The sequence below is a fragment of the Amphiura filiformis genome, chromosome 17 (assembly GCF_039555335.1).
Source record: "Amphiura filiformis chromosome 17, Afil_fr2py, whole genome shotgun sequence".
Taxonomy (NCBI): domain Eukaryota; kingdom Metazoa; phylum Echinodermata; class Ophiuroidea; order Amphilepidida; family Amphiuridae; genus Amphiura; species Amphiura filiformis.
In genome coordinates, this window is record NC_092644.1 from 63,587,892 (window position 1) to 63,602,871 (window position 14,980).

Sequence of the window (14,980 nt, forward strand, 5' to 3'; positions counted from 1 at the left end):
AAAATTGTTTGAATTAGACCCGATCGTAGATTTTTTTTCTTTTTTTGCCAAAAAATAAATAAATAAATTTACAAAAAAGAAGATCTAATTATCAAATGCAATTTACAGCTTTAAAAGTTGTATTGGTAACTTTGGTAACTTTTTATCACAAAGAATGTCCTAGAATATACTAAGAAACAAATTTTAAAAAAGAAATCCCTACCTATACACATGTACCTACGCCAATCAAACAATTTTTTAGGCCTAAATAAGAAGTCCAGATAAGGAAGGATGGACTGTATGTATAGTATTGACAGAAAACAAACACACACAAACTAACAAATTAACTGGATTCACATAATAAACCCAAATTGTAAATACATGGCCTATTTTTAATTTCCTTGATTTAAAGTGACTTATTATCACATTTCAGAAACATCATCAGAATATTAGATAGCATATTACAGTTCATTCACTTGAGAACATTCTGTCCTCAGTGTTTGGTTTTAGGTAAGTGTTGATGAACCTACACATATGTTGGCAGTCTTCCACAGCAAGTGATACCACAAAAGTTACATGTACAGTTTGTATGCTTGTCTTAACAAGTACTCCTGAGTAATCCAAGTAGTCTGGTGGCTTTTTAGGAACAAATATGTTTCACTGGCATTCTGGTTCAAAAATTGGTGACAGTATTATGATAGTGATCTGATCAAGCAAACCCACAATAAGGAAGTGCTATATGTGTTACAATATGATCCAACTTCCATCTACAGGAGCTCTATAAAGGCTAAGGCAAAAAACAAAAAAAAGCATGTCTTGTGAAGATTCTTCACAAGAATGTTGGATCCCTGGTGCGGGCGTGAATTTCCTTTTTCATCAATTGTGTTTGTTAATTTGTTTTTGTTTCTTGGAAAACTCCAAAACATAAGTTACCCACCCCTTATAATGTTATCTTAAAATTTTTGATCATGAATGTTGTTTCATCTGCTTGTTCCTTCTCTGTATTGGGCCACCTTGTATAACCTTGTTATCCAGGTTTCCAAATATGGCATCAAGGAGATGGCATTGTCCATCCTCTCACACCCAACAACTAGGATACACTACTTTGCAAGGCTGGTTGAGCTCTGTGTAACTCCATAACAATTTGTCACTGCGAATTACAGCCATCAACTTGAGTTATAGTTTACCATGGACAGCAGATATCCACAGGCAGCGAGCTGAGCTATGTACCCATGCATAAAACATTTAAGTGATTCAGAAGGTGTTTGGAGTATGTGCTGGTCGAGCCATTCCTGGATACTCTGGTTTGCAATCTGTGTTATTAGCTCACATGACATTATGTGCTCCACATAAATGCATACATAGAAAAAACACACACATGTATATACATCCATATCAAAAGGATGCACTTGTCTGATGCTACATGTGTCACTTTTTATGTAATAGCTAGGAATAAATACTAGCCTCATCTCAAGTGGAGGTCACTGCAAAAAGTCACATGGTTTAGGAATACAAAGAACATTCCTAAACCATGTGACTTGGGGATGATTTGAAAAGACCTCCACTTGAGATGAGTCTGGTATCTATTCCTAGCTATTATGTAACAAGAGACACATGTAGTAGCATGTATGAGTATGCATAAAGGTTTATAAAATAAATTTCTGTAAGGTGTGCTCCTTATACCTGTATCATACAAAGTAATCACAAGGAGTGTAGTGTTTTTTGTGACCTTTATCTGTTGGGTATCAGTAAAGTGATTTCCAATACCTGATCGATTAAATCACTAGCATGCCCCAGCGTCAAATATCGCAACTGGTTGACTGTCAACATTTACACTACATTGCTAGCTACGACTGAATGCTCAAAGTGATTGTGTACACTCTACCGGACTTGTGTTTTTAATTGTACACTGCGTTTTCTAGTATGATTTGGGTATTGGAGAACCTGTCAAGGAATTCAAATATTACTCACAGTTCTTGAGATGAGGCCAAAGACACAAGGTGATAAATTATATTTGTCCTTATTTTGGCATACAAAGAATTAACTTTTTATTTACTTTGTTATCTACCAAATAAAAAGATAGCCAGTAATAATAATTGTGTACACTCTACCAGCCTGTGTTTTTAATTGTACACTGCATTTTCTAGTATGATTTGGGTATTGGAGAACCTGCCAAGGAATTATTACTCACAGTATTCAGGAACCAAACCTGAGACCTCTAGATGTGAATAACTCTATGGCTCTATGCCACATGTCTCTGCACACTAGTTTACATGCTGCTTGACAAAATGTTACTCATACGCAATGTTGCTGGTGTGCATCTATAAACTTGGCTACAATTACAACTTTTTTAAACAGAACCAACAGTACTTCCAGTTACCTAAGATAGAGCTACTTTTTCAATAATATCAATAATCAATATCCATAGCAGATAGCTACTTTATCAGTACCAATATCAGCAGTAGATAGCTACTTCATCAGTACCAAAATCAGCAGTAGATAGCAACTTCATAAGTACTAATATCAGCAGTAGATAGCTACTTCATCAGTACCAATATCAGCAGTAGATAGCAACTTCATCAGTACAAATATCAGCAGTAGATAGCTACTTCATCAGTACCAATATCAGCAGTAGATAGCTACTTCAGTACCAATATCAGCAGTAGATAGCTACTTCATCAATACCAATATCAGCAGTAGGTAGCTACTTCATCAGTACCAATATCAGCAGTAGATAGCTACTTCATCAGTACCAATATCAGCAGTAGTTAGCTACTTCATCAGTACCAATATCAGCAGTAGATAGCTACTTCTTCAGTACCAATATCAGCAGTAGATAGCTACTTCATCAATACCAATATCAGCAGTAGGTAGCTACTTCATCAGTACCAATATCAGCAGTAGATAGCTACTTCATCAGTACCAATATCAGCAGTAGTTAGCTACTTCATCAGTACCAATATCAGCAGTAGATAGCTACTTCTTCAGTACCAATATCAGCAGTAGATAGCTACTTCATCAATACCAATATCAGCAGTAGATAGCTACTTCATCAGTACCAATATCAGCGGTAGATAGCTACTTCATCAGTACCAATATCAGCGGTAGCAGTAGATAGCAACTTCATCAGTACAAATATCAGTAGTAGATAGCTACTTCATCAGTACCAATATCATCAGTAGATGCCCAGTACCTTCATTGGCAGTTGTTTAAGATTTGGAAACAATTACTAAAATATCTCTCAATGATACAAGTAAATAATTATAACATGTGATCATGGTAGAAACATTGCAGCTCAAGTAAACAACAATGTCTTTAAAAAGGTATCAGTTTGCTAAAGGTTAAATATACCCAGTATTAATTCAACTTGGAGGTGAGAATGGCCTGGCAGTGTTTGCACTTAAATATTGATACACAAGAGGAATGGTATAGGTTCTATAAAAGGGCTTGGTATAAGAGTGTCATTCAAGCCCCATGTGCATGATTTTTCTTGGGAGGAGGAAAATATCCAACACCAGGGTCTTAGCTAGCCACCCGTCTGGCCGTCATTTTAGACCGCCAGTTTGCTCCTGGGACGGGCAAAATTAATGCCTTTGACAGATGCTATATTATAAATTGTATGTTTGGAGAAGCTAATTGACCTTTTTAGTAAACCCAATTTGTAGAACAAGGTCATATCAGCACATATTTGAACTCTTTGGGATCCCAATTGGCTATAGATGTCTGGTAAATGTTTTAAAGGTCAAATTAGGACAGGCAATTTTATTCAAATGACGGGCAACCCTCAATTTCTACCTAAGACCCTGTCCAACACTTAAGTTATATTTTTAGCCTTAACTCAAGAACCACATGACCTATGGAAATATAAATGCAATTATTGGCTTCCTTGACTTATTTTACATAAGATCAATGTATTTGAATAAGATCAATGTTATTAAAAACCGCAGTGTACTTCCGAAGTACACTGCATTGTGTTAGTTAAATGGCTAAAACTGGTCAAATGTGGGTCCTGCCATCACACTCGCCTAAGTTCATTGAGTTACATGTCCACCCACTAAGCTACAACATTATTCACATACCTCTTAGCCACAAGAACTTTCCTTAACATTTTGAACTTTCATGTTTTAATCAGTAATTACTTAAGAAGTGTGACAATTTCTCCCTGACCCTCTTGTCCCTATGTATGGAATGTCCAAAGCATCTTCAACTTGATGACACAATTACATGTAAGATTCCAGTGGTTAGAATTAATAATAAAATGATGCACCACGCATGTGACAGAGTCACATAGTATTACGGCATGTGGGGTAATTAGACATACATGACAAGATAGAATTGAACTCCCACTGATTAGCAGTCTTGCCAAAACTGTACAACAAAAACCTAACACATCCAAATAATGACAAGAAAACAACCAATGGGCTATTCCATTTAATATCCACACTACCCCTGTGGAAGATTTAGCTAAAGTCTTCCATGGAGGAAGTATGACTTTCAAATAGAATAGACAATTAGTTAGCTTCCATTTGAAATAATCACTCCAGTTGTGGAAGATATAGGCAAAGCAATAATACAGGGGGAGTATGAGTTTCGAAATGATTAATCCTGACCCCGTATATTTGAAAAACATACTCCCTCTGTGTAAGATATTTCCAAAATCTTCCACAGGGGGAGTGCAGATTTCAACTGGAATAGCCCAATTGTTACCTCAACCAATACCTACCCCTTAAGTTCAGGTTTAACTAAATCAAAATTATGGGTTCTAAGGGGAAATATGGCAATACCAGTCCGGTCCGACTGCCTGATCAGGAAGTACTGCCAAATCAGGCAGCATGTTGCCGAGTCAGGCAGCATGGTATCCCACAATGCAATGCTCTATTTCAAATAAAAAATCTTTTAATATATCGTTATTTCTTGGTTTAGAGTAAGTAGGTAAAATATATAAAATTATCAATGAATGTACAATTAGTAGTAATTTTTCATCAATTTTAGTTAAAATAAAGTTAATTTGCATTTTTAAATCAAATTTTTTAAAAACCGTTAGAAATTGTTTTGTTATTTTAATTATTTTCCTCCCGGAGGAATTTTTTTTCGCCCGGTGAAAAATTGTCGACTTACATGTAGCTCATGTGTGTCAAAGTAAAATTTCCACCGATCTTTTATAAAATCACCATGAACAATTTAGTCTTTAGTCTGTCAAATTCGGAAGGGTTACCAAAGCCTGTGTTGCCTGACTCGGCAACATGCTCCCTGATTCGGCAGTACTTCCCGATCAAGCAGTCAGACCGGACTGAATACTGGAAAGTGACAAAAGCAGCTCACTTGGGCCCTTAATATGCACCATAGGCAATAGCAATGATCACATTGTCCATGTGATGGCTATTCACAACTTAATAGATACCAGGGTTCACAGTTTATCGCGTTTTCGCGTCCAGGACGCTTTTTGAACTCACTGGACCCGGAAAAAAAGTAAGATTATGTAACCTGAATGGGTCCAGCAGGCTGTGCTTGGACCCGGAAAAAATCCCATCCAAGAAATAGAAAATGTCATCATAGATCGTCATTGTGCGATAACTCTGCTCTCAATCGGCTCACAGCACATTTTTAAACAACTTTTCATTCATAAATTACATACATGTACAATTACAAATATCGCTGCAACATGATACACACCTCATCGCTATTTCATGCACAGATATTTGATCAGTGATCTGAGGGAACTGTGGAAGAGGTTGACTTGCGATATTTTTTCGGATCGTGCAAATATTATGTTACAATAATACTGTCAACAAAACAGGGTCAATTCCTGGTGACATCGAAAACACGTTTTTTTGCGGTAGTTGTATATTTCAACCGAGCAAATATAACAAAATAACCAAATAATTAGATGATTAAAGTAGTGCATGTTATTAGGTAGTAATTGTAGTTCTTTATGAGAAAGTCGGCCGATCGCGGAAAGTCTCTTTTTACCCAGTAGTTTGACTCGACTTTGGTAAGTTTTGGGTGCCGAATTCTGCATACTTTCATATTTATCGTTTATGCCAGTACTGAAAATACATTTCGGTGTTTATGAAGTTTCAGTACATAAGTACAATTTGGACCCACAAAAATCAATTTGGGACCCGCAAATTTCAACTAAATGGGAACTGAATGGGTCCAGCATAAAAAAGTGGACCCGCTAATTTGAGAGCAAACTGTGAACCCTGATAGATACATAAGTCATGTTGCAGTTTGATTCCAAAACAGCTGTTGATCAAAATATTAATCATTTATTAATTGGTAATTATATGTTACATGTATGTTGTTCATCAGCTGTACTTTTGTTGAAGTCCATTATTGAAATGAATAATTTCATTAATTTGCAATTATGAAATATTATTATTTTATCTATGTAGATTCTCATTTGTATCTTCCTGAAGTGAACAATGACGAAGTCCCAGAGCTGAAACTTCTTTGCCTCTGCTGACCTAATGTAAAAGCTGTAAATTATCTACCTAAGTAACCCGACCATAGCTCAAAGAGCTGCAAGTCTACTTTCTCTCCCTCCCATTACTTATCCTCTTCATCGCATACATTTAATGTACAAGACATAAGGCCACAACCAAGTTCCTCCATCCAGTTATGTCTTTGCCCTTTTCTCTGCCCCTGCCCAGCCATGATAACTTTATTATCTTGAGTTCTCCTGCCACTGTTCTCTTTTAAGTTGTATTTAGTTTCCCCCTGTTTCGCTTCCCTTGAGGTGACCAGTAAAAGGCTGTTTTAGGGATGTTGTTTGAGTCATTTTGAGTACATGATCCAATCATCTGAAACATCTTTGAGATATTTCAATGTATTTGGAGTTTGTCTTTCTGTGAAGGTTTTCATTTGATATGACAATGGGCCAGAAGATCTTTTTTCTTAAACATCCATTGTGAAAGGCTGAAATGTCAGATTTTGTGACATGCCAACACTCTGAGCTATAAAGAATAACCGATTTAACATTGCTGATGTACAGTTTGATCTTGGTTCTTAAACTGTATTGTTGTGAGTTCCCAGTTGAACAAATCTTAGAGAAAGCCCTCCCTCCTGTAAATGATGATATTTTATAACTTTCCTTTTAGGTCTACTTTATGTAGCTGACCATTATTTCAGTAAGTGCTACCGTTGAGCTTTCTCCTAACTGTGATTTGAACAGGGACCAGAGCCACCATAAACTTTCTGCAGCTTACAACTCCTTACTGCATCAACCTGTAATGTGACTTGTATCACACTCCGATGGTCTCAACAACAGTCCAACCAAGTGAACAAGTGCTACATTCCGAAAGCTCTCGGGTGAACAAATGTTTCGGTTTAGTAACAGTTTAACTTTTAATCATCATCTTTCTCCTGTAAACTTGGCTTTTAATCCACCTAACCATCACTCTTGAGATACTCTCCTATAACTTAGCTTCTCAGCACACCTGCCTATCAAGCATTGCGATTCAGATTTTTCCTGCAATTTCAGCCTACCCGGATTCATTTCCTTGTTTCCTGCCACAAATCTGACATGCCTAATCAATCACCCTTGACAAGATCTCAAAATTAGCTCTCTCCTGTGAATTCTAAATTCTTGATATCTTCATCAGATTCACAGTGACTTCTGAAATGAATAACAACAAATTTGAATTTCTTCATTTTCGAGGGTTTCCTTGATACCACAGACAGATCATAATAATTATGTCTTGTGTGTTGGGTGTATCAAGCTGTTAGTTATTCCCATAACCTATCTATGTGGCTATTTCTGTCTTTGCCAATCAACTCTCACTGCTGATTCCCTCAGTGGGTCGGAACTAATTAAACCAGTCAAATATGCAATTGGAATCAGCGGGTTACAGAAAGAAAACATTCACATATATCAAAGTTGGGTCTTTTCCATTTCCTAACCTCTCAGCTGTCCACATCTGATAGCTTGGCCTATATTTATGCTCATCAGAAATACTGTCAATTAAAAGTCGACTACATGACACAAATGTGACCAACCACTGAGCTCATTAATGTTCACATAATTGTTTTTGTGTCACTTTACATAAGACATGAAATGGGGATGAAAATGAACTGTACGAGTATTGACTATATATAAAAACATTCAACATCTGATCATGGAAGTAACAGTCCAACTATCATTTGTCAAACTGGCCCAAAGCATATGGTTATGAACAATTTGTAAGACCTTCTGGTCCATTGTCATATCAAATGAAAACCTTCAAAAACTCCAAATATCACTGACTGGGTCTTTAATCTGAAATGAATAATCTAAATACATGTAGCAAAGGAAGCAAATATGGTCAGATGTCCTGCTAAATTCACTTCCAGTTGGTATTTCCCTTGCTAGTCCCGGATCCCCAAACTACATGTAACACATGCATAACTGTGAATGGAAAGTTCTTTTACTTTTGCTTCTGGCATAGTATACACTTTGGATAATCTTGGTAAGTCCTATTTTATTGATTTGAGGATAAACTCCCTAATTATCAGAAGTGGAAAAACATTTGGTGCATGAAGCAGTATACAGACTTTTTTATCGTAAAATATTGTATGTACAATATATACGTTATTTAATCTATTGCCATTCTATTTCCAGTAATGTTTAAGTTCTAACGAATGTTTGATGACGTAAAATCGATAATATATTTCTGCTAGATATTATATGTAACATATTATCGATTTTTCGTCATCAAACATTCGTTAGAACTTAAACATTACTGGAAATAGAATGGCAACAGACTAAATAACGTACATATGTTACATACAATATTGTACGTGTAATACTCGGAGTCTGTATACGATTTGAAAGGTAAAATCTCTAGAAATGGCATTCCTCCAGAAGAGGAAATCATACCAAACTGCTAAGGGAAAAAAACCACAGGTGGAACTAACCAAAGCGTGAATCCTTGACATCGTCCCAAAATCTGGGCAGATTTCCAAAACCTACCACAAATCAAATCTTGGGATGAAAATCCAATTTAACTTCACTAACGAAGAATTTAGCAGGAGATCTGACCATATTTACTTTCTTTGCTACAAGTATTTACATTATTTATTTATCCCTGATGGGCATTGATCACGTTTTACATGTGCACATTTCAGTTTAAAGGCCCAGTCAGTGATATGCTCATTCTGAGGATCGTAAAAATCATCAAAATTCAGATTAACATCTGGCCTGCAAATGAAAAATCCTAAATGGTGTAATTTATTTGAATCATTTATGCAAGATGAAATATTTTAGTCAATTTTGGTTTAAAATCAATACTTTTTTCTGAATCCTTTTGACAGTGAAATGCATTGGAGCGGTTTTCATCAAGATTTGAGCAATTTTGAATTTCACCCCTGTATTGGGTAGTGTCCTTTTACTAAACATCTCAAAAAAAGTAACTAACCCCCCTTAAATAATGGTCATTTTTCAAAAACGGGCTATTGTATTACAAATCTGTAAAAAGCGTTGGAAGCAGAATGTATTTCTGCACATTTTGACACCTCATTTGATATGATAGCCCAGAAAACAATAAAACACCGGTCAATTTAATGTAGTGAGGTCCAGATTTGAAAGTTGCACTTACCACGTTGCTTACAACAATACAAAAACACTCAGATACCATTACACAGATTTCCTTCCATTATACTGAATACAAATCAATAGAATTTCCTGCAAATCTTGGGTTACATTGATTTAAATGTACGCTGTGATGTCAATATTTAGTCAATTGCTACAAATGAGGTGTCAAAATGTGCAAAAATAAATTCTGCTTCCAACGCATTTTACAGATTTGATTGGTCATTTTACAATCGCCCGTTTTTGAATAATGGCCATTATTTAAGGGGGGTTAGTTACTTTTTTTGAGATGTTTATAAGAACTTGCCCACTTTTACTCAAATTAAGAATTTCACATGCAGAAGATTCAAATTCAGCACCCTCAAATGGACCTAAAACAGATCAGATCTTTTAGTAATAATATATCTTGTGTATATTTTTCAACCTTTTCAGGTGCATACCTGGGACTTAGACTTACAGGGAAAAGTTACACTTCCAGTTGGTATTTCCCCTGCTAAAACCCTGCTAGTCCCGGGTCCCCAGACTACATGTAACACATGCATAACTGTGAATGAAGTTTAACTGTAAAGTTCTTTTACTTTTGCTTCTTGCATAGTATACACTTTGGATAATCTAAGTAACTCCTATTTTATTGATTTGAGGATAGACTCCCTGAAAGTAATTATCAAAGGGATTTGGCATCTACTAGAAAATACTATGTGTACAAATTACAGGCCAATATACACCTTGAGTGACTTGTACCAGTTCTTTCTGATTGGTCACTGAAGTTTGGATTAATATTATCAAATAATCCAAGTTGGCTTAAAAAAGTTACCAATAAATATGTGCAGTAACAGGTAGTAACAGGCAGATCCAGAAAGGGGAGAGGCCCACTAATGAAAACTTTTGCAGCTCACAAATTTCAAGGCAATGTGACTCTCTTTTCTATTGGACAATCGGTGGGAGGGGGGGGGGGGGATGGGGTAAAACCTGGCATTAAAAAAAAAGATTTTTCAACAGTTTGTCAAAAAGCACCTACAAGACCATTAATTTTTTTTTAAACAGAGGGGAGACAGACTAAGCCCAAGGCACACTTCCCTAATCCTACATCACTGCAGTTGTTGGTCTGTGGACACACAGGTTTCACACACGCCTGAAAAAAAAAATTGGCAGTCCATCAATTTGCGGATTTGGATAGAAATTTTGGAATTTGGATCATGGAAGGAAATTTTGCTTCTTCATGTAAGACATAATGGTAAATGTCTTCCCAGGAAATGAACTTTTTTTTTCTTCAGTCCTGTGTTCAAGGGAGAAAACCCTTTGTATTGGCAATGAGGCAAATAGTTTATTTTAACAATTTATTTAAGAGGCTCCCAAAAGACATAACAAGACATGGTACCTTGTCACAGGCATGACCCCTCCCTCTGTCAAACATTTGAAAAAGGGAAAAAATAATAAGCTTTTCATTTTTTCTGGCTCGCAAATACCATACTACCTATCTTCAGAATTCCATTTCATCCTCAACCTTTGAAATTTTTATTTTTTTCCTGAATGTGTTTGTTATCATCCACTTACTTGTTTTTCATCTCGGCTATTTGCTTGACAACTTGCGTCAAATATATGGGTCAGAAGTATTATCTATCTGGGTGTAAACTGATTTCACTTTTAGATACATATCTCAATACCAAATCAAACAAAGATGTGTGTCATAAAGCAAACCATCAGCTAAGTATTCCAAATTGATATTAATCAAGTTAAATTGCTTCTACCACCTATAGCACACAAAATATTCCTCAATTTGCAAGATATAGTGCATGCGATCCAGCTGAGTAACCCAGGAGCGCTGCCAGGCTACACATAGTGATGGGTAGTAACCCAATCATGACCCACGCGGCTCGCACACCCCACCACACTCCATCGCTCAGCTTGACCCCACTGCATCCCCTGGGTCGGAAAATTATAGTGCTCTTGACTCCTACTACACAGATTTGGGTAGGTTGAAGGGCAGGCCACGCATACTGGATGCTTGCGCGCAACATGATGCAGTCAAAGATTAATCAGAAATCAAATTGCAAATATTTAAGCATACTTACATATAATTATATACAATACTATTTGAAAACAGAGCTTCAGTCCACATTTCACCAATTACCATTTTAAGGCATTGTCAAGATTAAAGAGCTCTATCAGTTTGTTTTTAATTATTTCAACATATTTTTCTCTAAAAAGGTTTCTAGACTTAATAAACCTGCTAATCTTTACTTTTTTTTAATTACTTGGTATTCTAAGTTGGTATACAAGGGTAAGATTTAATCTTTCCCAAGAGAAGTCCTTTTCAGAGGGCCGAGCTTTCGGAACTCTAGCGAGTGCAATCTTCAGAGCCTTTACTTTACTAATCCTTACTCTGTTATTAATGTTTATTTATATAATTCCCTTCGATCATGCCACTGTTTTCCGTGTAATCCTTACTCTGTTCATCAATTTCAATGTTGGGTCTTATTTTGTATTTTCTTCTATTTCATTTTCATGTGATAGTGCAAATAAGGTAGATTTGTCTAAATTTAATTATAAGCCCTCTAATGTGTGATATTTTTAAATTTGAATTTTTGAATTGGTTCAATTTTTTAAACCTGTTTTGTTAGCATATATTTGTAATAATTACACATGTTCCAACTTACAACTAATTACTGGATTCAGCCAAATTCACTGGGCTTGTAGGAAAACAGAGTAAATTTCCCATAAAACATCATAATTAAACAGCTAAAAAGTAAGGGAGGTTTCTTTCCTTTGACCTCATTCTGTTGGCATAATAATGACCAGAAAGTCATCCTGACAGAACTTTGTTACTAATAATATTTCACAATTTTTGGCAAAAAATAACCAAATTTAAATTTGATCAAAATCATATATTATGGCTTTAACAATAGTACAGGTATTACGAAATGTAACACTCATTATAAATACATGAATAGGAAATCTCAATATGGATATATTTAAGCTATCTTCAAGACTTTTACAAAGTGGACCCATCATTTTTTTACAAACTGTAACATATGAACATCATACAAATGCGAAAATGATTCTCATTTAGGACAAACAGCACTTGCAAGCAATGCGTTCCTTATCAGTGAGCACCCATGTCCATCTGAATGTGTTATATACAAAACTTGCCAATAAAGTATGCAACTGCTGCCTGACTGGGAGGGAGGGAGGAGAAGTCAGTCAGGTAGTCAGTTACTTTCCAAGCAAAATAAGACAACATGTGGGGGTTGCCTACCTGGCTACAATTGCTGGTACGTGCTTAGTGTTGCAAAACTTCTAATTGCAGACGTGTTTCCTTCTAATTTGCTACATATGATGTTTTGATGAGGAGAAGGAGGTAGTGACCCGGGGGTGGTGAGGATGTTTTGACTGATGCAACCACTAGGTTAAAAAGTTGCATGACTTATAAAGTTGAAATGAGCTTATTGCAGCAGTCCAGTGTGCTCACTCGGTATAAAGGTGGTAAACTGTGGTATGTGATCATCATGGTATGAGTTTGAGTCATATTTCTGTTCTTGATTAAATTGATCTAGCTGTTTTTGTTCTAGTCTACTCAGGCCTGTACGTGAGATATTTTAAGGGGAGGGGGTGCGGATTTTTAAAAGGTGGACCTTTATCCGGGGGGGGGGGGGCAGTTTTGTGAAAAGTGGACCTTCATTCTTGAAGGCATTCTTCATCACTTGTTGGCCTTGGTGCCCTTTGTCTTTACTCAGTGGCTTGGCCTGCTGTTTAGGGTTATATGCCTGAATAAAGCCGCATCTCTGAATGTTTCTAAATGGTTTATAAGCTGTGTCTTGGGCTTAAGTGGTTACTAGTCAGCAACTTTTTGTTATAAATACCATTCAGCAAATTACTTCAGCGGTGTTCATCTGCTGTCTGATTATCGCGTAAAAAGAACTAGGTCACACGTTGCTACACAGCTTGACCAGCGAATGAGGTGCCGATGTGATGATGACATGAATCAATTAGCCAATCAGAACCACACTTCCGTATGGCCATAAACTGCGCCAAATTAGCAGACTGCTGAAGTTCTCTGCTGAAAACTATAGAGTGCAATAAACTAACATAATTGCACTACATAGCCTACATGAGACTTTCTGAATTTCCCTATATTTTAGAATTTCAATCAAATTGAACAATTTCAAGTCATTTTACACCAACAATTTTCAATAGCATAAGACATCAATACGTACTATGAATAAATATTACAGTAGTAATAGGACATAATAATGAAACTAATTTTTCTCTTGTGCATATTGTAATGTATGCATAGCAACATCTTAACAAATGGTTGTGAAAACAACATAAAATAATACTTTCAAAAGCAAAGATGGTAACCAATTGAAACTTATAATGATTTAACCTGCATTTTTGTAATTTGTAAACACTTTGAATTGTTTGAAATACAGGTTTCCATAATATTATGGCTTAGATGCCTGCCTCCTCACACACAAAGGGTAACTTATGGGTCCATCTTTTTTTGTTTTCATTCATACACCCACATGACAATTGAAAACATTTTAACTTTCCCACCTGACATTACATAAGCACTTTTCAAACCTGTAACCCAATTTTAATCAGTATTATGGGTGGGCATGGAACCAGGATTCTTTCACGTGGGAGGGAGGGTTTACCACGCGTGCGAGTCAATACTCCTATGTTGCTTGTTTTACCCAATTATGGGTTCCTTCCTGACCCGAAAAAAATATGATATTTGGCTATTCCATTTAAAATCCCCCCCCCCCCCCCCCCTGTGAAAGATTTCACTATGATCTCAATTCCATGTTGCACCCTTTTTCAGTCAAACTGGAAATCTTTGCTAGGTTGTTAAAAATCTAAATTTTTAAAATAAATATGGCCCTATATCAGTTAATTTAGTTTAGTATTCCAAAATTGTCCATACCTTTTTCACCTTTCATGGAGGAAGAAATGGTTGGATCTGGAATTATTTAAACTGTTGAATTTGGTTAGAATTACAAAATCTTCCTCCAGAGGGGGTCAGGATTTCATATGGAATAGCCCATTGCAGCATTGTTGAAAACAAGAATGTTGATGAGGATTCTTCCTAATGGGTTATTTGTGCCTCAATGAAAAATGCAGAAGTGTGATGACTTTAAGGTTATTTCCTTAAACTTTTTAATGCTATAACCTCATCAATTATGCAAGGCAAAGGAAAAAGTATGTCTCATAGCTGCCGCCCACGTTGGATTTGCAGTGCGCATTTGTCTAGAGAAAACGGTAATTTTTTTTTACAAATATACTGGTACAAATATGTTTTACAAGCATTTGTTGGAAGAATTGTGTGACTAACACTTTAAATTTGTGACAATATTCATGACTTGTGTGTTCGCCCATTGCACCGATTCGCTATCTTGCTACCAAAATGAGGTTCTCCTGCAAACGCATGCGCAA

At 36.2% G+C, this 14,980-nt stretch overlaps 1 protein-coding gene across 1 annotated transcript in view; it reads right to left on the minus strand.

Moving 5' to 3' along the window:
• Positions 1-14,980, minus strand: part of LOC140138148 (E3 ubiquitin-protein ligase MIB1-like) — a 326,673-nt gene that overhangs the window by 279,306 nt on the left and 32,387 nt on the right. The window lies entirely within an intron of this gene.